Here is a 22,956-nt window from a genome sequence, read left to right as displayed (position 1 = left end):
CTAAGTCAAGCTTTGACTTTCTCCAGTGAAAAGAAGCCACATTTCTTGTATAAAAATCATTTCTCCGCAATCCATTCACTTCCTATGCCTAAGTTTCAGTTCACAAACTTGGTCCCCTACACTTCACCTCATAAATTCATATTAACTTCTAACATTATTATGTAAATCCCTATCTATTTCCCCTTCCCCTTACTAAAAGCACTAAATAGCTCCCCTATGTACATACCCCCATCCCCTGGCACTATAGCCCTGTAACATCAGTTCGGGGAAATGTTGAGTCCATTTGGGGCTTAGAATTAGCCTTTCCACATCTTAAACCAGGAGTTAGCTTAACCTCTGGTTAAACTAATAACCATTCCCTTCCCCTCTCTTACCCATAAACCTTAAATATTTTATCCTGCGCGCTCACATTTTCGGGTTTGGTTTAAATATTTTGATTAAACTATACCCCCGGCGCACAAACTATGTAAAACCCACATTACCCACAAACCCAAAGTTTTTTGAACCCCCGCCATATAAATATTAATTTAATATTCGCGCGGGCCCCCGCACATAAACCTGCCGCCAGCTCCGCGCTCCGACAGCCCTCCGATCCGCCCTCCAAGATCCAATGGCCATCGGCGATTTCGGAGCGCCCCGTCACTCGACAGTTAGCATCCGATAGGACGGTGGTTTTTTCGTCGTACAGAAGACAGGTGTATGCCCTTGATTGCATTGGAGCTCCTCTGACATTTACCACCCTCGTACAGAAGGTTGTCCGATGAAACCACAAACCGCCTTCTGTCTCTCTGCCCCTGACGTCAGCGCCACGTCAGCGCTACGTCACCTCTACGTCGACCCCCCACTGCTACGTGTCACTGCCACTGCATCTGCCTCCGTCCCTACCCCGCCACCTTGTCCTGTGCCACGTCACCCTGCCACGTCACTGCCATACCAGGACCCATCGCTGATGTCATGCTGACGTCATCACCGAAAAAGGTGCGAAGGGCGAAAAATCGCAGTGAAGGATACCCAGAATGAAAAACTGAGGCAGTTTTTGATGCACAATTAGCGCTTAGCGCTAATCGCACATCGCTAAGAAAAAATGATCAAAATGGAAGGCTGCCCATTGCTCGGCTACCTACAAAACCCAAAAATTCGTAATTTGACACAATTTCTTCATAAAGGTTCATATTTAATCAGCCAGTGCCGATAGCATTCTAGAGACTTTGTAGCAGCTATTTTTGCCTGGAAAGGGCAGAAAGGGGGCGATTTGACAGTTTCAAACGTATCAAGAGAGAGAAAGTGGCCTGAATCAACTGTGAAAGAGTATCAGAGGAAAGATGAAGCCCAGATTAAATTGAAGAGTATTAGTGAAGCGGAAAAGAGTATTAGATCGGCAATACCAAAGCAGGTGAACATTAAAGGCCCCCAAGCAAAGTCAAAGAAAGCGGTGAAGCCATTTAAGGCTCTCAGATCATAGCTAATGCACATCAAAGCCACCCAAGAGCAAGGGATCAAAACCCAAAGCACAGTTATGGCTAAATGAACAGCACAGAACCATAAGGACAGATATTAACTCATTTTGATACAGCTGCCTCCAGCGCAGCTCAAAAGATATTTTCTTGCATTAATTTCAGGACAAGATTAGGTTAAAGAACTCGTTTCCCTCAGACCTGTTTAAGGTCTGCTGTAATAGATATTTTCGGATATTTTCTCTATATAAACCACCCTAATTCATTGTTTAAAGGGTTGGTTGGTTGATAATCCTCATTCTGGACTTGTGCTGTATTTTTGAGAAGCTCTGTAATCAAAGACTACTGGAATGCTTTGGATGAAGAATTGACAGTTTTGTTATTTAAAGGCCAAAGAGTGACTGTGGAATTCCTGTGCTACTACATGGCTCAATAAAATATTTTCCTAACTCTGTTTACTATTTACATATGTTTATGCACCATTGTGTTACCATCTAAATAGTAAGAAAAAAGAATAGCTTAGGTTTTACTTGACTGCACCCTATGCTCAGTTCTGGTTATTTCTATATGTTTTCTTCAGAAATGGTTATGAATATGCATACTTAAATGATCATGTTTACCCTGTTTCTTTCACATATGACTGTTATTTAGGAATTCTTGATTGCTCCTAGACAAAATTTCATCCACCCTCCCTCTCTATTAGCTAATGAAAGATTCTTAGTTGCCTTTCATTTCTGACCTTCATCCCATCTTTATTTCAGCCTGATATTGTTCTATGTGTAGCTATCTTGCTCCGTATTCCTCTTGTGACCAAGAAAATGCAACAGCAAGCCCTAATCCATGACTCCATGCCCAATGGTTTGAACTTCCCACTTTATGCATCGCAACTCTACTTGAAAACATCATCCTTCCGACCAAAATCAAAACAAAACCCATGTACACCATAACTAGCCTAAAATCAACCCAAAACAAAGTTAAATTTTAAAGAGAGAGCCCTCTCTGACTGTAGGTAGGCTAGGACCTGCAGCCCAAAGATTGGTTTGTGGTTACCTCGGCCATATCCTTTAAGGAGCCAAGGGACAACCTGAGTGATAACAGGACCCAATCCTTTGGTTGTAAATGTTGCATGCACAGGTTCTGTCTGGTTTCAGCTGTCGAGGATGTGTTCACGTCCAAGCAGAGCCTTTTACATGTCCCCTGTGTCAATTTCAGCTACTATTGACTCTAGAGTATGCGCTCTAGACGGATCAGCTGCTACAAGATTCCTGTAGGATATCCTGTAGCTACTTCTCCTCCTGGGATGTAGGGTTAAGCGAGCAGGGTTTTATTTGCTGATGAAGAGTCCTGATGGAGCTTTGACAGATAGAGTGTGCGAGCCTTTGTGTGCTTGATTTGTCACTTGGGAAAAATTATTCAATCTGAGGAAAATAGTATTTCTTTCATGACTGGAGGAACACATAACCAGATGGTTCCAATGGCAGTGGAAAGAGATGAAACAGGTGATGGATGGAAGAGAGGGGTAGCTGCAGGCCTAATCAACAGACTCCAAGCTTCAAATTCCCTTCCAAAATCGAATTTGGCCTGCCCAAAGGCTCTATAGGATGTTTCCTGTAGAAATGCAGAACTTATTGTAGAAAGCCCAAAACTTCCTGTAGAAAGACCATAACTTCCTGTAGGAGGTGGAATCTCGACCCGAATGTGATCAAATCTTGGGAGAAGTGAGTGGCCATGGAGGGAGTGTCTGTAAGGAGGTCTTCTAGCCTGGTATGGACCCCTTTCCTCATTTTGCACGACCTTCTTTCTCTGCAATGTATTCCCTGCAACCTGCAATAATTTTACAGAGATTAGACCTGTTTATTTTTCTTTTTTTCCTCTTCCTTTTTTTCTTTTTTTTTCTCCTTTTTTTTTTTTGAGAGACAGCAAGGGCGCCTCCATGAGGGTTTCACCCCTACTATTTTCCCTAGGCGCCTCAGAGAGGTTTTCACCCAAGTATCTTTTTTATTCCATTTCTTTATTTTCTGAGAGAAAGTTGGGGTGCCTCCATGAGGTTTTTACCCTCACTGTCTGCCCTGGGTGCCTCAGAGAGGTTTTCACCCAAGGATCCTTTTATTCCCTTTTTTTTCTTTTTTTTTTGATGATCAAGGTGTGGGTGGAATAGAGGCAGAACCCTGCTCCACTACCAGCACTGATTTTTCCAAAGTTTCAAGAACTTCTGCCTCAAAAGGGGTTTCCTATAGATTTTCACTCGATGCCCACTGACAAGCATGGGGATGGCCTTTTCAAAAATGGTCTTGATAAGGACTGAACCATTGTCATTGCATTTCTCCACTGTATATGGTCCTAACCATCTTGTCCTCATCTTTCCTTTGAAATCCTTGTATCTGGAGTCATACAGCAGCGCCCAATCTCCCGGCTGGAATTGCTTTTCGTTAAGGTTTCGGTCATGCCATATCTTCCTCTGAAGTTGAACTACTTCTGAGTGGAGGAGGGCCTGCATTCCCTGTTCATCTAATCCATTCAGCTGCAGTAATATTTCACGTTGAGCATGGCTAAGATCTAGGTCCAGCTGACCCGCCACCCTCAATGTGTTGTCCTCAAACTCTATGGACAACAAAGCTTTCTTCCCGTAGACCAGCTCATAAGGCGTGAAGCCTGTTGTAGTCTTCCAAGTGGTGTTGTAGGCCCAGGTGGCTGGTGGGCTCCAGTATTGTAGCAATAATGTTACAACTCCTGGAACTCCCTTCTTTAATTTTATCAACCCGGCAGTTCATAACAAACTTGGAAGCGACGGTGCTGTATGCACAAGTACTAGCTCTTGCCGCAGCTGTCACTTGGTCAGCTGGCACAAGTCCGCTAGGGGCTTAAGCCAACTTCTATGAGCTCTTAGAAGAAGCTTGTTAACTGATGGATGAAAGCTAACTCAAAGGAAGTTGATCTACTTGCGGAAAGAAACTGAAAGCCAAAAAGAAACGCAAACCCTAGCAAACCCTAATTCTACCAGCTAGTCCTACTGACGCAAAGGAGAGCATGCAAACTACTAAAAGAGATGCCATTACTTCTATGAAGGTAAAATACATGTGTCTAGACTACCTCTATCTGAAGAAAACATCTTTTTGTATTTTTGTTTAAGTTGTTGGAATTATCATGCATGTGCTTCTAACTATTTTTGACTGTGCAGAGGTGGATCAAGGAGGAGAAATGCTTGGGAAAGGTTGGGAAGGTTCAGAGAGGGTCTAAGGGGTCCCTAACACCCTTCCAGAGAGTCTCACAAAGTTTGGCTGCCAAGAAACTGTGTTTATGAGCTTCTACAGGAAGTCTGCAGGGGTTCTACAGGATGTTCAGGATTTCTACAGGATGTTTCGAAATGGGATTTTGGAGCATGGATGGAGGGAAAAAGATGGAGGAATGAGTATGGAGGTGAAATAGGGGTGTGAAGAGGTCTAGGACTTGGTGGATGAGGCTAAGGAGCGATTGGATTTGTTCAAGGATGGAGGAAGCGATGATGCACAAGAATGTAGGAATTAGGGCAAGGTGGGGAAAGTATGGCAAATGAAGGGTACGAATCATGGACTAAGGGTTGGAGTAGATTATCTGATGGATTATGGGTAGATAGAGAAGGATAACAGGTGCTCTTGCAAGTTATTTTTCGAATTTAACAAATGAAGACTTGGAAAATCAAGAACCTAATTACCTTGACCTAATCTGACCTAGATAATAGCAAAAGAAATGGAACAGAAGTTTATTTGCACAAAATCAGATGAACTAACTATGCAGCTAAGCAATCATAACGCTAAGCATGCAGTCGAAACTGATATCAAGTTTGACAACTAAGAATCCAACACTAATACTTGCATGGTGAAGCAAAACAGCGTTTTTGTGGGCAGCAAGGTCACCTTTGTCCCAACTCACGATCCCACTGAGGGAGAGGTAAGATCAGAGGTGCTTGAGCCCATTTTTCCAAGGATCCTTTGTGTTATTAATCTATCCAAATCAATCTGAACATGAAAATCTACTTTAATCATCAAAAGCAACCTAAATAACACAACAAGTTTTAAATCTAAATAGCGGATTTTACTCTAAAAATGCAGCAAAGACACATGAAAGTAAACAAAGGAGGTATTGGGTGCTTGAGATGGGCCCAACCCCAAGAGCTACAACCTCCTAAGAGAGATTTATAGCTGGTGCAAAGCTGGATTCATCTTTATTGAGCAAGAAAAGAAGAGTTACATCAAAACTGTCCACAATGGAAACTTGAAAATGTGCTTAAAGCAAAGCTAATCTACTGCATAAAAATCGAACTAAAAACTAGCTAACTTCTGCCTACAAAATGACTAACCATTGGCTACAAAATGACTAACCACTAGCTAATCAAAATGAGGCCCTAAGCCTTCTTATTTATACAAATTGAGGACCCCAACAGTCCTCCTAAACGTTAAGGACTCAACTGCCCAAAACTTGTAGTTAACAGCAGTCCTACTTGACTTGCTTGGCTGCCCTTGTGCTAATTGATTTGGTGGCCCTTGAACTCCGAGCTGATGGTGGAGAATTCGAGGTAAGGGCCCATAAATGAAGGGGGCACCTTCCTACAAATCCTCTCCCTTGTTCTCCCGCGAATTTGGCTGCCAAGTGCTCATTAAGACCTTCAATTTTGTCTCCAAATTGACCAAAAAGGCTACACAAAGCACACATTAGACTTGTTGGCATAATGACTAACCCAATTCACTCTATTAGCATAAATATAATAAAAAACATGCAATAAACTAATGAGAATGGTGGATTAAGTCGAATTAGGAGGTTGAATGAGCCCAAATAATCATCCATTTTTGGGGCTCATCATCACCCCCCTACTGAAAGTGTTGCTCATCCTCTAAGCAAGCAATCTATCTCCTCATCTTTGATGGCCTTGGTAGCCTCCCTGTCATCCCAAGCTTCTGAAGTGATTTCCTCTTCTCGGTCATGAAACCATGCTTTTCTCTCCGCTTCTTCCCACTGCCTGCTTCTTTTCCTAGAGAATTCTCAGCCTTGGTATGATTGTGCAAGTATATTCAATCATATGAAAGGAGATGAAACCAGTGGAGGATGGAAGAAAATAGTGGTTGCATGCCTCCTCAACTGACCTCAAGCTTCAAATCCCTCTTCATAATCAATTCTGGCCTGCCCAACGGCTCTACAGGATGTTTCTGGTAAAAATACAGAACTTCCTGTAGAAAGTCCTGTAGCTTCCTGTAGAACAGTTTTCTGACTTCCTGTAGAAACTGTTTTGGTCTGTTTCGCTGGATGTGGCTTTCCTTTAATTTCTGTTTGGTTGCCTTGGTTGTGCCCTCCTTTGTTTGGACTTTTTCAGTCCTCTCTGCTCCATCCTCAAGTATCAAACTTGAAAATTTGAGAAATGTATGCAAATTTGACTCCATTTCAGCTACCTGTTCGTCAAGGTAAATTAAGAAGCTCTGATATGAGTCAATCCCTTTGAAAATTGCATGGAAGTAATCATCTTCGATCTTCTCTCTTTTTGCCAAAAGGCCCTTGGTGTCTACTTTCTGATTTATCTTGTTGCCGTTTTCACCAGCATCATTTACAGCAGTTCTTAGAACTTCATCCATATTAGTATCCTTGCTGCCTGGATCCAAACTGAAATGTTCTACTAATTTTTTTTGGCACAAGATGCAACTTCTTTGGAAGAGACAACTCTGACTGGTCCCTCAGTCTCTTTTTCAATATCCATGTCAAAACGTGTAGACATTATGGTTTTAATTAATTGGGTTTCCTTTACTGAGATTGCCTCACCAAGCTTTGTCAAAAGCTCATCAAGAAGCTCCACACGGTTTTTACAATTCTCCAAAGCTTGCAGCACTTTCTTTTTTCCAGAAGCATTTCTCTTGCAGAAGATTCCTTTCCAGCCTTTACACTAGCAGCAGCCTGGAGTTTAAGTTTGTCCACAGCTTCTGTTAACCTCATAAATCGAGATCTTGCACGGTTTGCTCTTTCAGAACTGCAAACTCGATGAAGAAAAGTCCAAGCTTCTCTGCTTCGAAAGGATATGCCATACTTCCTATAGAACTTCTTCTTGTAGAACTCTGGCCGGCTTCTGTAGGATGTCTCTGCGCCTTTGAATGATCTTGGTATGCGGGAGAATTTTGAACAAGCCGAAAAACTTGGCGAAGGACGTCGGTTTAACAGAATTCAGAGGCAGAGGATTCAGCCGAAGAGGTTTGCAAGTGTAAATGAATAGCAGTTAACGTGAGTCTTCAGCCGAGCATTCCTTTAATTACTGCATGATTTGTGGTGAGGTGGCAAAAACATGTGCGGTCTTCATTTGAACTATAGTGATGTTATAGACTGTATCTTCTCCTCTATCTGTTAATTATTTGACGTCCTGTGCACTGGAGTTCAACAGATCTACCACTAACTGTGTTTTTCAAATTTCTCATGAATGACCATACACGTATGCTGCGTGATTTTTCCTTGAGCGCTAGAGAACTAGATGTCAAGTTAACCTTGCTATATTCGTGGCTTAATTTCACCATTCCATTCGTTCATGCATTTCTTTAATTAGATTCATGCAATAGAGGAACAGGTTTTAGTCACGTACCTGAAGTCAAATGGCTGTTGTGAAGTGCTTTTTGCTGCTGCATGCTCATATTCTGCTGCTGCATGCCTGGATCCTTTGGCTGCATGAGGGCTTGGCTGATGATTTTTGGTTTTTTTTTCTTGTGCAGGTGTCCTCTGACCAGATCTAAGCTGGAGGCATTTGTTTCCACGTTCAAATCTGCACCTTCAAGCTGCTGCTGCTGAATTTTCACCGGACCAGAACTTGTTTTTGCCATTGCTTCCAAACGGTGAACCGGATTGATCTGAAACTTGCTGAGCACGTTCCTATCATCATTATGCACCTCCCATAGCAAAATCGCAATCAATGGATGCACAGATTTCGAGAAAAATGGAAAATGGCTGAAGATTTCAGAGATCAATTTCTCGGAAACCGTGCATTGGAATCGGCTGAAACTGCTTGGGTAGGCTACTATCACCCATGTGCATCTCCCCATGAAACAGGTTTTGAAACGGATGCACGGATATGGATAAAATGCAAAAATGGCTGATGGTGATGGAGGCTGATTTCTTGGAAACCGTGCACCAGAATTGGCTGAAACTGCTCAAGCATGTTGCCATCACCCCTGTATGATTCTCTGTAAAATGGTTTTTCAAATGGATGCATGGTTTTCAAGTTATGGAAGAAACAAATTCTGTTCTAGGTATTTTTGCTTCAAGGCATTTTGCAGTTTTGTTGCATGGTATGATAAATGAACTTGGGCTGTGATGCAGGTATGGAGATGATGGAGGAGGAGTTTGAAGATCGCAGGAGGACTTCTGAACCCTTGAGGAAGCTACCATGTTCGCCAAACCACATTTTTGAAATCCATTTCTAGCTTCCTACAATTTCTACAGGAACTTCCTGTAGAAGCACAATGTAGAAGCACAATGAGGTGGAAAAATGATGGAGAAAGGCGAGGGATGGACACAGAGGTGCTTGCAGGCCTAACCAATAGATTCCCACCATCAGATTCCCTTTTAAAATTGAATTTGGTTCGTCCAAAGGTTCTACAGGATGTTTCCTGTAGAAATACAGAACTTCCTGTAGAAGGCACAAAAATTCCTTTGACCTTGTTTTGAGTGATCCTCCTGACCTGAAATGTCCTTCTTGCAACCTGCAATTAGCCAATGGAAATTAGTTTTATTTTTTCTTTTCTTTTTCTCTTTTTTTTTTTTTTTGAAAACAACTAGGGCACCTCATGGAGGTTTTCACCCTAATTGCCTGCCCTGGGCGCCTCCAAGGGAGGTTTTCACCCAGGGATCTTATTCTCTTTTCTCCTTTTTTCCAACCCATTGACCGCCTCATGGAGGTTTTCAATCAATGAGCCAATCTAAGGTGCCTCCGAGGAGGTTTTCACCTTAGATTTTTATTCTCTTCTTATTTTCATTTTTTTCTCTTTTTTTTTTTTTTTTTTTTTCTCTACCCTACCCTACTTGAAAAACAAAATCATTTTCAAGTGTAAGAATACTTCCAATGGAGCCATGTGCACATCGAGATTAGAGACAAACTGATGTGGAGGCTTGAAATGCATGCTTTGACAACTATCCAGATCTCAGAGACAAAATGATCTGACTTTGAAGGGATCAAACATAGTTGAGGAAGAGAGTACTGCTGCAACTTAGTGACCGTCTGAAACCATATCTCAATATAGCTTTGATATCCTTGGTCCTTTTGCTGATCTGGGTCATGTTTCATGTCACTTTCTACTATGACTTCCTCATCTTCCACTTTTTGCTGATCTTTCTCTTGAATACATGGAAGATTTTATGGTAACCATGAAGGATCTTTCTTTATCTCTGCTTCTAATGTCTTCTCTTCATCAAGTAAAGCCCATGGTTCTTTGATTTCCTCTTTTGAATCTTCTTTTGCCTGATGTGGTCCTTCAATGCTTTCAATATAGTATCTTTTTTGCAATACTCTTCCTGAGCTATGGTGAAGATCATTGAGCTCACGAGCAGTTGTTTGGACATGTTGTGCCTCAGCTTTGCAATTGGGTTGAGCTGCTCCATGGTATGGATTTGGAAATGGTGGTATGGGTAGCTGAGTGGGGGTGTATATTTGAGATGGATGTGGATGGGGTTGTGGTTGGGTAGGCATTTGGGGTTGCCTTGGTGGAGTAGGAGGCGATGGTTGTGGACAAGCAGGTGGTGGAGGAAAATAAGTGGGAGGAGTGTTGTATTGGGGCCTCCACCCCTGATGAGGTGCATTCCACTGAGGCTGTGGCTGAGCATAAGGGTGAAACGAATGAGCAGCTGGTTGGGCATAATATGGATCTGTGAAGGAACAAGGAGGAGGTATGAACCAGGAAGGATGAGCAGGGGGACCCCGAGAAGGCATGAAAGTGGCTTGATAGGGGTCATAATAGGTCTCGGATGTCCCTTGCAGTTCCTGCTGATAAGATCTAGGTTCATGTGGCCTCCTTTGGTTCATATAATAGAGTGATTCAGTGGCTCCTTTGGCTCTCTGATATGCAGCTTTGATTCTGGGTAAGGAAGGGCACTGATCTGTAGAATGGTATTCTTCACATACAAAACACACTTCTATGAAGTACAATGGACATTCGTTCCTAGGATGCTTTCTAGTGCACCTAGGAAAAAAAATGGCCAAAGCCCTCTTGGCTTCTTCTTGCTTCTTTTGGATCCGCAAGGTATCTAGTTGCATGGCAAGAAACTGCCTCACATCACTCTTGAAATCTTCGATCTGATTTTCAAATTTGTCTTTGGACAAGGTGTTGCTCCCAACATTTATACTTGTAGCCATTTGCTCCAGAGGAATGGTTTCTTCTTCTTCTTCCCTTGAGGTTCTTCAAATATGTCTTGCTGTCCACCTAAGGGTTCTTTAATCACAGCCATCGAAGAAGAAAGAATGTTGGCTGTGTGAAGCAGTGGGGGTGTTGTGTAATCATTTTTCTAACTTATCTCTACTCCTACAAGGCATGAAATGAAATCTTTTTGGTTGATTTTTGCTTTTTTTTCTACTTCTACTTGCAAAACTGAAATAAATTGAACTGCAACTAACTATCTTACTAAAATGAACATGCGGAATTGAAATGAAAGCAGGAAAGGACTAATCTATTTTGCTCAAATGAAATTGCAGGAATGAAATGATAGTCTACGCTTGCGGAATTGAAATGCTAATCTACGCTTGTAGAAATGAAATTGCGGAATTGAAATGCTAATCTATGAAAGCGGGGAAATGCTAATCTACTTTTGCATAAACGAAATTGCATAATGGAAATGAAATAAACTACTTAGCAGAAGATTGTAGTGGAAAATAGAAGAAAAGCAGCAATCACCAATACTCTGATGCTTCCTCGGCAACGACGCCAAAAAGATGGTGGGCTCTAGTATTGTAGCAATAATGCTACAACTCCTGGAACTCCCTTCTTTAATTTTATCAACCCGGCAGTTCGTAACAAACTTGGAAGCGACGGTGCTGTATGCACAAGTACTAGCTCTTGCCGCAGCTGTCACTTGGTCAGCTGGCACAAGTCCGCTAGGGGCTTAAGCCAACTTCTATGAGCTCTTAGAAGAAGCTTGTTAACTGATGGATGAAAGCTAACTCAAAGGAAGTTGATCTACTTGCGGAAAGAAACTGAAAGCCAAAAAGAAACGCAAACCCTAGCAAACCCTAATCCTACCAGTTAGTCCTACTGACGCAAAGGTGGATGAAGGAGGAGAAATGCTTGGGAAAGGTTGGGAAGGTTCAGAGAGGGTCTAAGGGGTCCCTAACAGCCTTCCAAAGAGTCTCACAAAGTTTGGCTGCCAAGAAACCATGTTTATGAGCTTCTACAGGAAGTTTGCAGGGGTTCTACAGGATGTTCAGGATTTCTACAGGATGTTCTGTAATTCTTCTACAAGATGTTTCGAAATGGGATTTTGGAGCATGGATGGAGGGAAAAAGATGGTGGAATGAGTATGGAGGTGAAATAGGGGTGTGAAGAGGTCTAGGACTTGGTGGATGAGGCTAAGGAGCGATTGGATTTGTTCAAGGATGGAGGAAGCGATGATGCACAAGAATGTAGGAATTAGGACAAGGTGGGGAAAGTATGGCAAATGAAGGGTACGAATCATGGACTAAGGGTTGGAGCATATTATCTGATGGATTATGGGTAGATAGAGAAGGATAACAGGTGCTCTTGCAAGTTATTTTTCGAATTTAACAAATGAAGACTTGGAAAATCAAGAACCTAATTACCTTGACCTAATCTGACCTAGATAATAGCAAAAGAAATGGAACAGAAGTTTATTTGCACAAAATCAGATGAACTAACTATGCAGCTAAGCAATCATAACCCTAAGCATGCAGTCGAAACTAATATCAAGTTTGACAACTAAGAATCCAACACTAATACTTGCATGGTGAAGCAAAACAGCGTTTTTGTGGGCAGCAAGGTCACCTTTGTCCCAACTCACGATCCCACTGAGGGAGAGGTAAGATCAGAGGTGATTGAGCCCCTTTTTCCAAGGATATGTTATTAATCTATCCAAATCAATCTGAACATGAAAATCTACTTTAATCATCAAAAGCAACCTAAATAACACAACAAGTTTTAAATCTAAATAGCAGATTTTACTCTAAGAATGCAGCAAAGACACATGAAAGTAAACAAAGGAGGTACTGGGCGCTTGAGATGGGCCCAACCCCAAGAGCTACAGCCTCCTAAGAGAGATTTAGAGCTGGTGCAAAGCTAGATTCATCTTTATTGAGCAAGAAAAGAAGAGTTACATCAAAACTGTCCACAATGGAAACTTGAAAATGTGCTGAAAGCAAAGCTAATCTACTGCATAAAAATCGAACTACAAACTAGCTAACTTATGCCTACAAAATGACTAACCATTGGCTGAAAAATTACTAACCACTAGCTAACCAAAATGAGGCCCTAAGCCTTCTTATTTATACAAATTGAGGACCCCAACAGTCCTCCTAAACTTTAGGGACTCGGCTGCCCAAAACTTGTAGTTAACAGCAGTCCTACTTGACTTGCTTGGCTGCCCTTGTGCTAATTGATTTGGTGGCCCTTGAACTCCAAGCTGATGGTGGAGAATTCGAGGTAAGGGCCCATAAATGAAGGGGTCACCTTCCTACAAATCCTCTCCCTTGTTCTCCCACGAATTTGGCTGCCAAGTGCTCATTAAGACCTTCAATTTTGTCTCCAAATTGACCAAAAAGGCTACACAAAGCACACATTAGACTTGTTGGCATAACGACTAACCCAATTCACTCTATTAGCATAAATATAATAAAAAACATGCAATAAACTAATGAGAATGGTGGATTAAGTCGAATTAGGAGGTTGAATGAGCCCAAATAATCATCCATTTTTGGGGCTCATCAGTGGCCTCAACCAGGTGATCTACCCAATCCTTTCTACTGCTACTCACCACCTTAGTTAAAATCCCTTCCAATGCTCTATTAGTGACTTCCACCTACCCATTTTCTTGTGGATGATATGGGGTGGAAGTCCTGTGCTAGATCTTGTGATGAGCGAGAATGTCTTCAATCAGGTTAGAGGTGAACTGGCTTCCTTGATCGGTGACTAACTCTCTTGGGTAGCCAAACTTGTAGAAGATATTTTCTCTTAAAAACTCAGCCACCTTTTCTTCTATTGCTACTTTGATTTCCTTTGGTTCTGCCCACTTTGTCAGATAGTCGGTGCACACAATGATGTACGACCTTTGCTTTGAAGGAGGGTTGATAGGACCCACAAAATCCATGCCCCACTTCTCAAATGGCTCGAAGGTCACGTGAGGTTGGAGAGGAATTTCATCCCTTGAAGTCGGTTTCCCCATCCTCTGACATCGATCACAATCGCTGATGTATCTTTTGACATCTTGGTGAAGAGTAGGCCAATAGTAGCCTGCTTGTAGAATTTTGAAGGCAGTCCTTTTTGCTACAAAGTGGTCTCCACAGGGCCCATTGTGATAGGTTAGGAGGATGTCAAAGACTTCCTCCTCCCTAACAAAATGCCTCAAGATCTGATGTGGGCCAAGTTTGAACAGGTTGCCCCCAATCCAAGTGAATGGGGCGCTCTTCCTTACAATTTTGCTCTTCTCCTATGAGGATAGATGCGGAGGGAACTGTGCTGAGACCAAGTAATTTGCTATATCAGAAAACCATGGAGAGAGTACTAAGATAGCAAACAGGTGTTCATCTAGCATCTAGTCATCAACTGTCCCTTCTTCACCTGCAAGCAAATCCAATCTAGACAAGAAGTCAGCAGCAACATTTTCTTTACCTAGCTTGTCCACAATAGTCAAATCAAATTGCTGCAACAAAAGTAACCATCTAATGATACAAGCATTTACATTCGGCTTATTCATTAAATATCTAATCACAGCGTGATCAGTGTGTACAAATGTTTGATAACCAATGATGTAGTGTCTGAACTTGTTTAGGGAATGGACTACAGCTAGGAACTCTTTCTCGGTTACCATATAATTCATTTTTTCCTTGGAAAAGCTTTTGATAATGAAGTACATGGCATATGGTAGTTTCTCCTCAACTTGTCCTAAGGCTGCCCCTATGGCTTTGTTCGATGCATCAGTGTGGATGTGGAAAGGTAGGGCCCAGTTTGGACCTCTCAAGATCGGGGCGAACACTAGCTTATCTTTCAACTCATCTTTTGGGGAACACTTTCTAGATTACATTTCATGGAGAAATGAGAAAAAGACTCAAGGTGGTGGGCTCCAGTATTGCAGCAATAATGCTGCACCTCCTGGGGCTCCCTTCTTTACTCTTATCAACCCGGTAGTTCGTAACAAACTTGGAAGTGATGGTGCTATATGCACAAGTACTAGCTCTTGTCGCAGCTGTCACTTGGTAAGCTGGAACAAGTCCGCTAGGAGCTTAAGCCAACTTCTATGAGCTCTTAGAAGAATCTTTTTAACTGATAGACGAAAGCTAACTCAAAGAAGGCTAATCTACTTGCAGAAAGAAACTAGAAAGCTGAAAGGAAATGCAAACCCTAGCAAACCCTAATTTTACCAGCTAGCCCTAGTGATGTGAGAAAGAGGATGCAAGCTACTGAAGGAGATGCCATTGACTTCTAGGAAGGTAAGATGCATGTGTCTAAGCTACTTCTACAGTATCATCTGAGAAAAACATCCTTTTTGTATTTTTGAATAAGTTGTCAAAATTATCATGCATGTGCTTTTAACTGGTTTTTGACTGTGTAGAGGTGGATTGACGAGAGGAAATGTTTGCAGAAGGTTGGGAAGGTTCAAGGAGGGCCTAAGGGGCCCTAGCACCCTTCCAAAGAGTTTCACAAAGTTTGGCTATCAAGAAACTGCGTTTGTGAGCTTCTACAGGAAGTCTACAGGGGTTCTCAGGATGTTCTGTATTTTCTATAGGATGTTTAGAAATGAGATTTTGGAGGGTGGATGGAGAGAGAAAGGTGAGGGAGTGAGTATGGAGGTAGGATAAGGGTGTGAGGAGGTCCAGGAGTTGGTGGATGGAGCTAAGGAGAGATGAAGATGGCTGGATTTGTCCAAGGAGGAGTGAAGCAATGTTGCACAAAAATTAGGGTTATGTAAGCAATTGTGGCAAACGTGAGGTAAGAATCCGCGTTAGGGGATGGAGCCGATGGGATTGATGGAGTATGGGCAGATAGAGAAGTGGTACAGGTGCTCTGCAAGTTGTTTCTTCAACTGAACCAACGAAGACTTGGAAAATTAGAGACCTAGTTATGTTAACCTAATCTGATCTAGCTAATAGTAGAGAGAATGAACAGAAGTTTAATTGCAATGAAACCATGTATACTAACTATGCAACGAAGCAATCAAGAATCTGAACATGTAACCAATTTCTGCAAATAAAAATCGAACACTAATGATTGCATGGCAAAGCAAAGATAGTGTTTTTGGTGGCAGCAAGGTCACCTTGATCCCAGCGCCTGATCCCACTGAGGGAGAGGTGAAATAAGAGGTGCTTGATGGCCTTTTTCTGGATATCTTCCCTGTTAACAACTTATCAACTCAATCTGAATATAAAAACCCTATCTAATCATCAATAATGACCTAGGTAATCAGCAAGATTTTAATCTACTTAACAGAAATTATTTTGCAAAGACATAAAAAGCAAATAACAATACATAAAGGAAGCCTTGGCACTTGGGTTGGGCCCAACCCCAAGAGCTATAGGCTCCTAAAGGAAACTCAGGACTCATGCCAAATAGAGCTGCTTTTCATTACCTAAAAATAATCATGTCACAAGAAAGTTATACAGCAGCAGCTACAAAAAACAAGCTGAGACAATGAGAGCACTATAGTGCAAAACCCAATAGGCTAAGGCCTTCCTATTTATGCACTACAAGGGTCCTAGCAGCCCTCCTTAACTTAAGGGACTCGGCTCTTCAAACTGCCAGTAAACAGTCACTCTTCACAAAGCTGCTCGGCTGCCTTTATGATTCGTTTTGGTGGTCTGCTGAGCTCCGAGTTGAGGGTGGAGATTTCGAGGAAGGGCCATTAATGCAAGAGACAACCTCTCGACGAATCCTCACCCTTGCTTCCTCATGCTTGGTTGTCACCTAGCTCATAATTGCTTGGCTTTGCTCCAAAATTTGTCCAAAAAACCTAAAATAACCACGTATTAGCCTCCTTGGTAAAGTGACCACCCTTATTCATTCAAATAACATAAACATACTCAAAAAACATGCATAATCTATGAAAAATGGTGGATTGATCAAGAACAATTAGGAAAAATGAGCCCAATAAGTTACCCAATTCGGGGCTCATCATAAGGGTTCTTAAATTTGTGCTTTTTTGGGAACAAAAGTGTAGAAGTTAACATTAACAGCTTTCATGATGGTTTTCCATCTCCATGATTCATCCATTCCTTGCTAGATATCATATCCAATTGTTGAATAGTAGGCCTGAAAAAATTTTATAGTAAAGTTGTTTGGTCTAGGAGCCTTCTTCTGAGGCATAGATTTCACTACGTCTTCCACTTCTTTGATAGAGATCTCTCTTCAGAGAGCCTCATTTTTCTCTTAGGTAACCAAAGACAGAATGTAATGGATTATTTTTTGTATAAAATTTGAATGACCGGTGTTGGGGTCGGACAATAGCTCTTTATAATATTGAACTAACATATTAGCATTTTCTTCATGATCCTAGACCTTGAAACCTACCTGGTGTTTTAAGGAAGAAACATTATTTTGGTTCCAATGTTAAAGAATTTAATTATGGAATAAAACAATATTTTTCTCTCCTTCCTTCAACCATCTAATTCCAGTTTTTGTTTCCAAAGTATTTCTCCATGTTTCCTTCTTTCTTTGAGAAGAGTGAGAGTATGTGCTTCTTCCTTTATGAGGTCTTCTAATCTTCCTTGGTGAATGGTTTCCCACTGGATGCACTCCATTTGGGCTTCTAGGTTCTCTTTATCCATATGATTTTCTCGAATTTTTCCTTATTCCAAGTTTCAAGTTGATATTTAATGTGCTTTAACTTCCTTTGTAGGAAAAACATGATCAATCCTTCTAAGATGGGTAGTCCATCCCACTAAACCTTGATGATGGATTGGAAGTCAAGATGTTGAAGCTAGAAACGTTCTAGGAGAAAAGGCCTATTTTTGGGGTTGGACTTGATTTCAATGTCTAATCTGATCAGTTAGTGGTCCAATCCATGGCTAGGGAGGATGGAAGCCTCCACGAAAGTGTCCCTAGTCATGATATATTCATAGATGATACATCTCTCTAGATTTGAAGTTATTTTGTAGGAGATACCTCTATGGTTGTTCCACGTATAGATGTGATTGTTTGTGTTGACATCGACCAAATGAGAAGAAGTTGTGATATCTTGGAAGAGGTTAGATTCAAATTCTAGATTTGTAACAACACTTTTTTTTCTTCTAAATATTTTATCAAATTGAAATCACCCCTCGGATCCAGGATTTCGTGGAGATGAGAAGACTAAGCTACCTGATGGAGTTAATAAAATTTGGCTTGTCTCTTTGCATTAAGCAACCATAAAATTTTGGAAAAAAAAAGTTTCCGACAATCCTTTGAGCTGAAATTGTATAGAGAATATTGAAAGAACCAAATATGTGAAGGAAGAATATCTTTTGAGAATTTCAAATGATAGCAAGACATTTGAATTGACCTTGGGTGTTAAGAGATACTGCTTGGCATGCTCGACCACACTTGTCTGTCATGTTACATACATCTTGACAAGAATTTTTAGTTTCCTTAATCATCAAGAAGGTTGCATATTCCATGAGCCACTATTCATTGAGAAGCATTTTATTTCCCTTGTAATTGAGGCCTCTATATTCCATAATATTATCTTGATGGGGCAGATGGGTTGGTGGACGAGTAAACCTCCAAGTTTAAATTTATTCTACCTAAGTTGACAAAAATTTCATGTAGTTTTTATATAATTTTTTTATTCTTCTTTTGACCTTTTTTCTTCTCATCCTTGTGTTGACTTGTGGCCTCCTTCATAGCTTGGACATGAACCCATAAGGGATTGGCGCTAGTTTGTCATATTAATGTGTTTTGGGTTTGTTGACTTGATTTCATAATGAATTTTCTTAGTATTTTGACTTGATGCTTTGGGGGTGAGCTTGGGTATTTATCTTTCCATACCTTAGCAGTACTTGGGAGGTTGAGAGCATCCAAATCCATTTCTTTTGTGTCCTCATTATTGTGAAACATATTAGGATCTCTCTCTAAAGGTTCTCGAGCATTTGGATTCAAGGGTTGTGAGGAGGTAACAAGAGGAATGTCAAAGGATTATGTATGATTTTTGGTATCAAACATATTTATCTCTGTGGGTAGGGGTTTGGAGGAGGAGTCATGGATTTGATATTTGCAAGAAGTTTAAATTTGTTGTTGATAACAAGGAGTTTTTCCATAGTGTGTATACAAGTGTGGAGGCTTGGGTCCATGGTGGTTATTAATCATTCTAGAGACTGTATCCTGATCTACAACTTTTCTTGATCTAGAGTGGTCTTAGGAACCAACACGACATAATTTCCATAGAGATGCCCATATTTGTGACATCTACGAGAATGGAATGGAATGTGATCATAGTCCAAGGTTTTCTTATAGAGCTATTGTTGATAGTAGATATCATTCAACTTAGTATGGGGCTATGATATATTCATGTATGCACATATGTGAGCATGCAATATGTATCTTTCTTGTTTACTTGCTTACTTTGACAAAATGACCGAGAGAATTTCTAATGCCTACTAATATTTCTTCATCCCAGAATTCCCCACGCAAGAAGTACATGCAAATCCAAACTAGGGATGTGATCAAATACACTTTACGTAGAACAAATCTCTTTGTTCAAAACCTAATATATAATCATGTAGAGTTGAAGATGTATGGTTCATTTTTGAAAACCCTCATGCAACTCCACATTGGTAAAGATAATGGTGAAAATTCCTTTTTCCCTCAACTCCAATTTGATCTGTCCCTTTTACTTCCACTTGTGTTGAATCCAGTAGTTGAGGGATTTTTATAAGGGCAAAATTCCCATGGATTATCCAATTAAAGCATGATCTTATGTATTGAATGCACTCCCCAAATTTATTGGAATGCACCTCAAACTTTGGATACATGGTTAATTTTAGAAGGAAACTTCATGGCGGCCTTTAGCTAGTTGAGCCTTTCCCTAAGGATCCTTGTTGTTGATATGAGTCTTGATTTTTTGCAACCTCATCATGGAAATGATTAGTTGATTGACTAGGGCAATGATCCCCTGTAGTAAAGTTGACATACGAGGGAGGGAGCTCTACTCCCTCCTACAATGCTAGCCATGGTAGTAGAAATTATAGAGATGGCATAAGAGGTAGGGAAATTAATGGCAAGGTCGGGTAAGGGTGAATAAAAAACCTAAGTTAATAATATTAATATTATTAATTAGCTTTATCTGTGTGGTTATTTGAGGGTTACTTCATAAAGAGCCACAATAAAGAGCTTTATCTTTATGTAGAGTATCTATGCGGTTGTTTGAGGGTTACTTCATGTTCCTTGAACTATAGAAAATTTATTTAGGGCTTAAGACCATCTTTTATCATCCCCTCAAGATAGTACATTTCCAAAGACCCATACTTATCATGTAAACCATCACACTGCTCACAAAGACCCCCCATAGAGGCGAAAGATCCCCTAGAGATGTCATGTGTGGTAATTCGAATACTTGTTCAAGAAGATTGATCTTGGGAAGATTCAAATATGATCCAAGCACCTAATGACCTTCCTTGATCATGGTTAAGGCCACAAGTGCCATACATGGTGTAAAAAACCTCCTAATGATATTGAGGCCAAACTTAGAGGCCATAAGACCCAACTATGGCACACAAAACCTTAAAATAGCACCCATAATGCACATGAAGGATAGATATATCTTAGATAGGATATACGTGGTGGTTTGAGGCCTTATTCATGTCAATTGAACAAGAGAAGTTTTGTTTAGGGAATAACGATTTGTTTTTTCTTCCCTTTCTATTGTATACACCATAAAACGTATTCTTATTATGAAAAACATACTAATTTTGTAGGCGGAACTTCCGGAAGAAATGGTGTTTCACTAACCATGAGATGCTTGGGTGTTGCCTCTGCGAGAAGCATAATTTGCAGTAGCTAGTTAGTTGCAATAGTTGTTAGCATGTACTAAGCACACTAAGAGAAATAAGAATGGGTAGGTCATGGTCAAAGAGAAGAAGAATAGGGCAGGAAACCATGAAAGCAGTTGTAGGGTGACCAAGAGGTTTCCAAGAGTACTAAGAATTAGAAGCCACCAAGGAAGAAGAGAGGGAAAAAACCAAATGTACACATGTCCGAGGACAAGGAACAATAATCCTAATGTTTGAATCTGAAAATCATTTGAAGAGGAAGAGAAGAAGAGTGAAGAATGAGGATACTGATCATGAGCCTGTGCATAGGAATAAGAGAGACAAGAGGAATAATGATGACATTATATGGAATTCGACCGTGGAGGCTTTACGTAATGGGCGCCCAAGTTTGGAAGAGGCTCTTTTGCATTTCACAAAGGTGTTCGATAAGGAAAAAGCTACTGTAGATTTCAGAGGACAGGTCGAGTTTAGTTTGTCGGAATGTGGTGCTTAGACAAGAGAAAATACATCAAGAAATTTTAAAAATAAGGCAATTCCAATGAGTGTTTTCAAATTTTTAAAATTTGTATCTTTTGGAATCTGTTGGTCATACATCGAGATTTGAATTCACCATCGCGTAATATATGTTATAAATCGAAATATAAATGTTATTAATTTAAATTTTCTTCCATTTCGTGTCATGACCAGGTGTGTAGATAGGAATAATTTCCAGCTCCTTGACATGAGTTCAATTCCCTGTCATCATTGTAACTTTCATCCACAGATTAAACTCTAGCTATCTTTAATGAGTTCTTGATTTATGTTTTTTTGTAGTTTGTGAAATTCCTGTATCTGTTTTCAACTTAGGCCCTAAATAATTTAGACCCAAAACATTGTTACTGCTTGATTTGGGCAATTATTTATCTATTGTTTCTTTTGTGTAATATTTAACTAGTTGATAGAAATTTCTTGCAATTGTCAATGATTTTTGTCTCTAACTCTCTAAATTTAATTCACACTGCAATTTCCGGTAAGTTACTTTCACTGTAATGTTCCTTTGTGACCCATGACTGATGAAGATTTGTATTCCCTAGTGTATCTTTAGGAGTTTCATGGGTATATTTTCTTGCTCAGGTTCTCCCATCCCCCAACCTTTGTGGGATGTATTGTGTGGGTGTTTGTGTGGAAGGATATCCAAATATGGGTAACTTTGTTGTCTCTTGGAATTTCCTGCTTCTATGATTATAAAATCTCCTCCTCCCCTCGCTACATAATAAAACCCCTAAACTCATCTGGTAAGTAACACTTTGATTATGTTTCTTGACAGTTGTTGTTGTTATGTGTTTCTTGACACTTGTTGTTGTTATGGTTGTTGTTTTTCATCAATTAATTGAAATTTGCAATTGTCAAATTTTAGTGAGGAAATAGACCCAGTCTTTGGTTGTGCTGTCATTTATCAGTATTTAGTCATGAATCACAAGTTTTATTCTCTCCCTTGTGATTCACACTCCATGTTCCATTTTACAATGATGACATAGCTCAATATGCAATTGTCAAATTTTAGTGAGGAAATGGACCTAGTCTTTGGTTGTGTGGTCATTTATCAGTCTTTAGTCATGAATCACAAGTTTTATTCTCTCCCTTGTGATTCACACTCCATATTCCATTTTGCAATGATGACATAGCTCAACCGATGCTGGTCACTTATTCTATATATTTTATGTAGCCTACCATTAAGATATTTTCAAGAACATATTGTTATTTTTAATGTTTTATGTATATTAAATTCCAGATGCTATTAATGAGTATTTGATTTATATTTTTTTCTAGCTTATGAACTTCATGTAGATGGGGTAACTTCCACTAACTATTTAGACCCTAAACATTATTCTGGTATGATTCAAGATTTTCTTTATCTATTTTGAGTAATGGATAACTAGTTGAAGAGAATTTCTAGTAGATGATGATGACTTCCATTTGCATTTTCACTCTGAATTTAATTATGGCTTGCAAGTTTCATTAAGTTAATTTTAGTGTAATTTTCCCCTATGACTGATCAATATTTTTATTCCTTGTGTATTCCTCAACTTCAAGAGTTTTGTGAATATGCTTGCTTTCTTATCTTTTTCTTTATTTCTATGTGGTACTTTGTGTGAGTGTGTGCTTGTGAAACTACAACTAGATATGCCTATTTTGTGGTGCCTTGGAATCATTTTCTTCTATGACTATAAATTCTCATCCTCAGCTCACTACATAATTAAACCCCTAAGCTCAACTAATGAGATACTTTGATTGTTTTTCTTGTTAGTTGCCAATGTTATGCATGTTTCTTTCCATCAATTAAATGCA

Source organism: Pinus tabuliformis, chromosome 9 (assembly GCF_031772625.1).
Source record: "Pinus tabuliformis cultivar Carrire ecotype Pingquan chromosome 9, CPIR1, whole genome shotgun sequence".
Taxonomy (NCBI): domain Eukaryota; kingdom Viridiplantae; phylum Streptophyta; class Pinopsida; order Pinales; family Pinaceae; genus Pinus; species Pinus tabuliformis.
The sequence above is the reverse complement of the archived record's forward strand: the minus strand, read 5'-3'. Positions refer to the sequence as shown.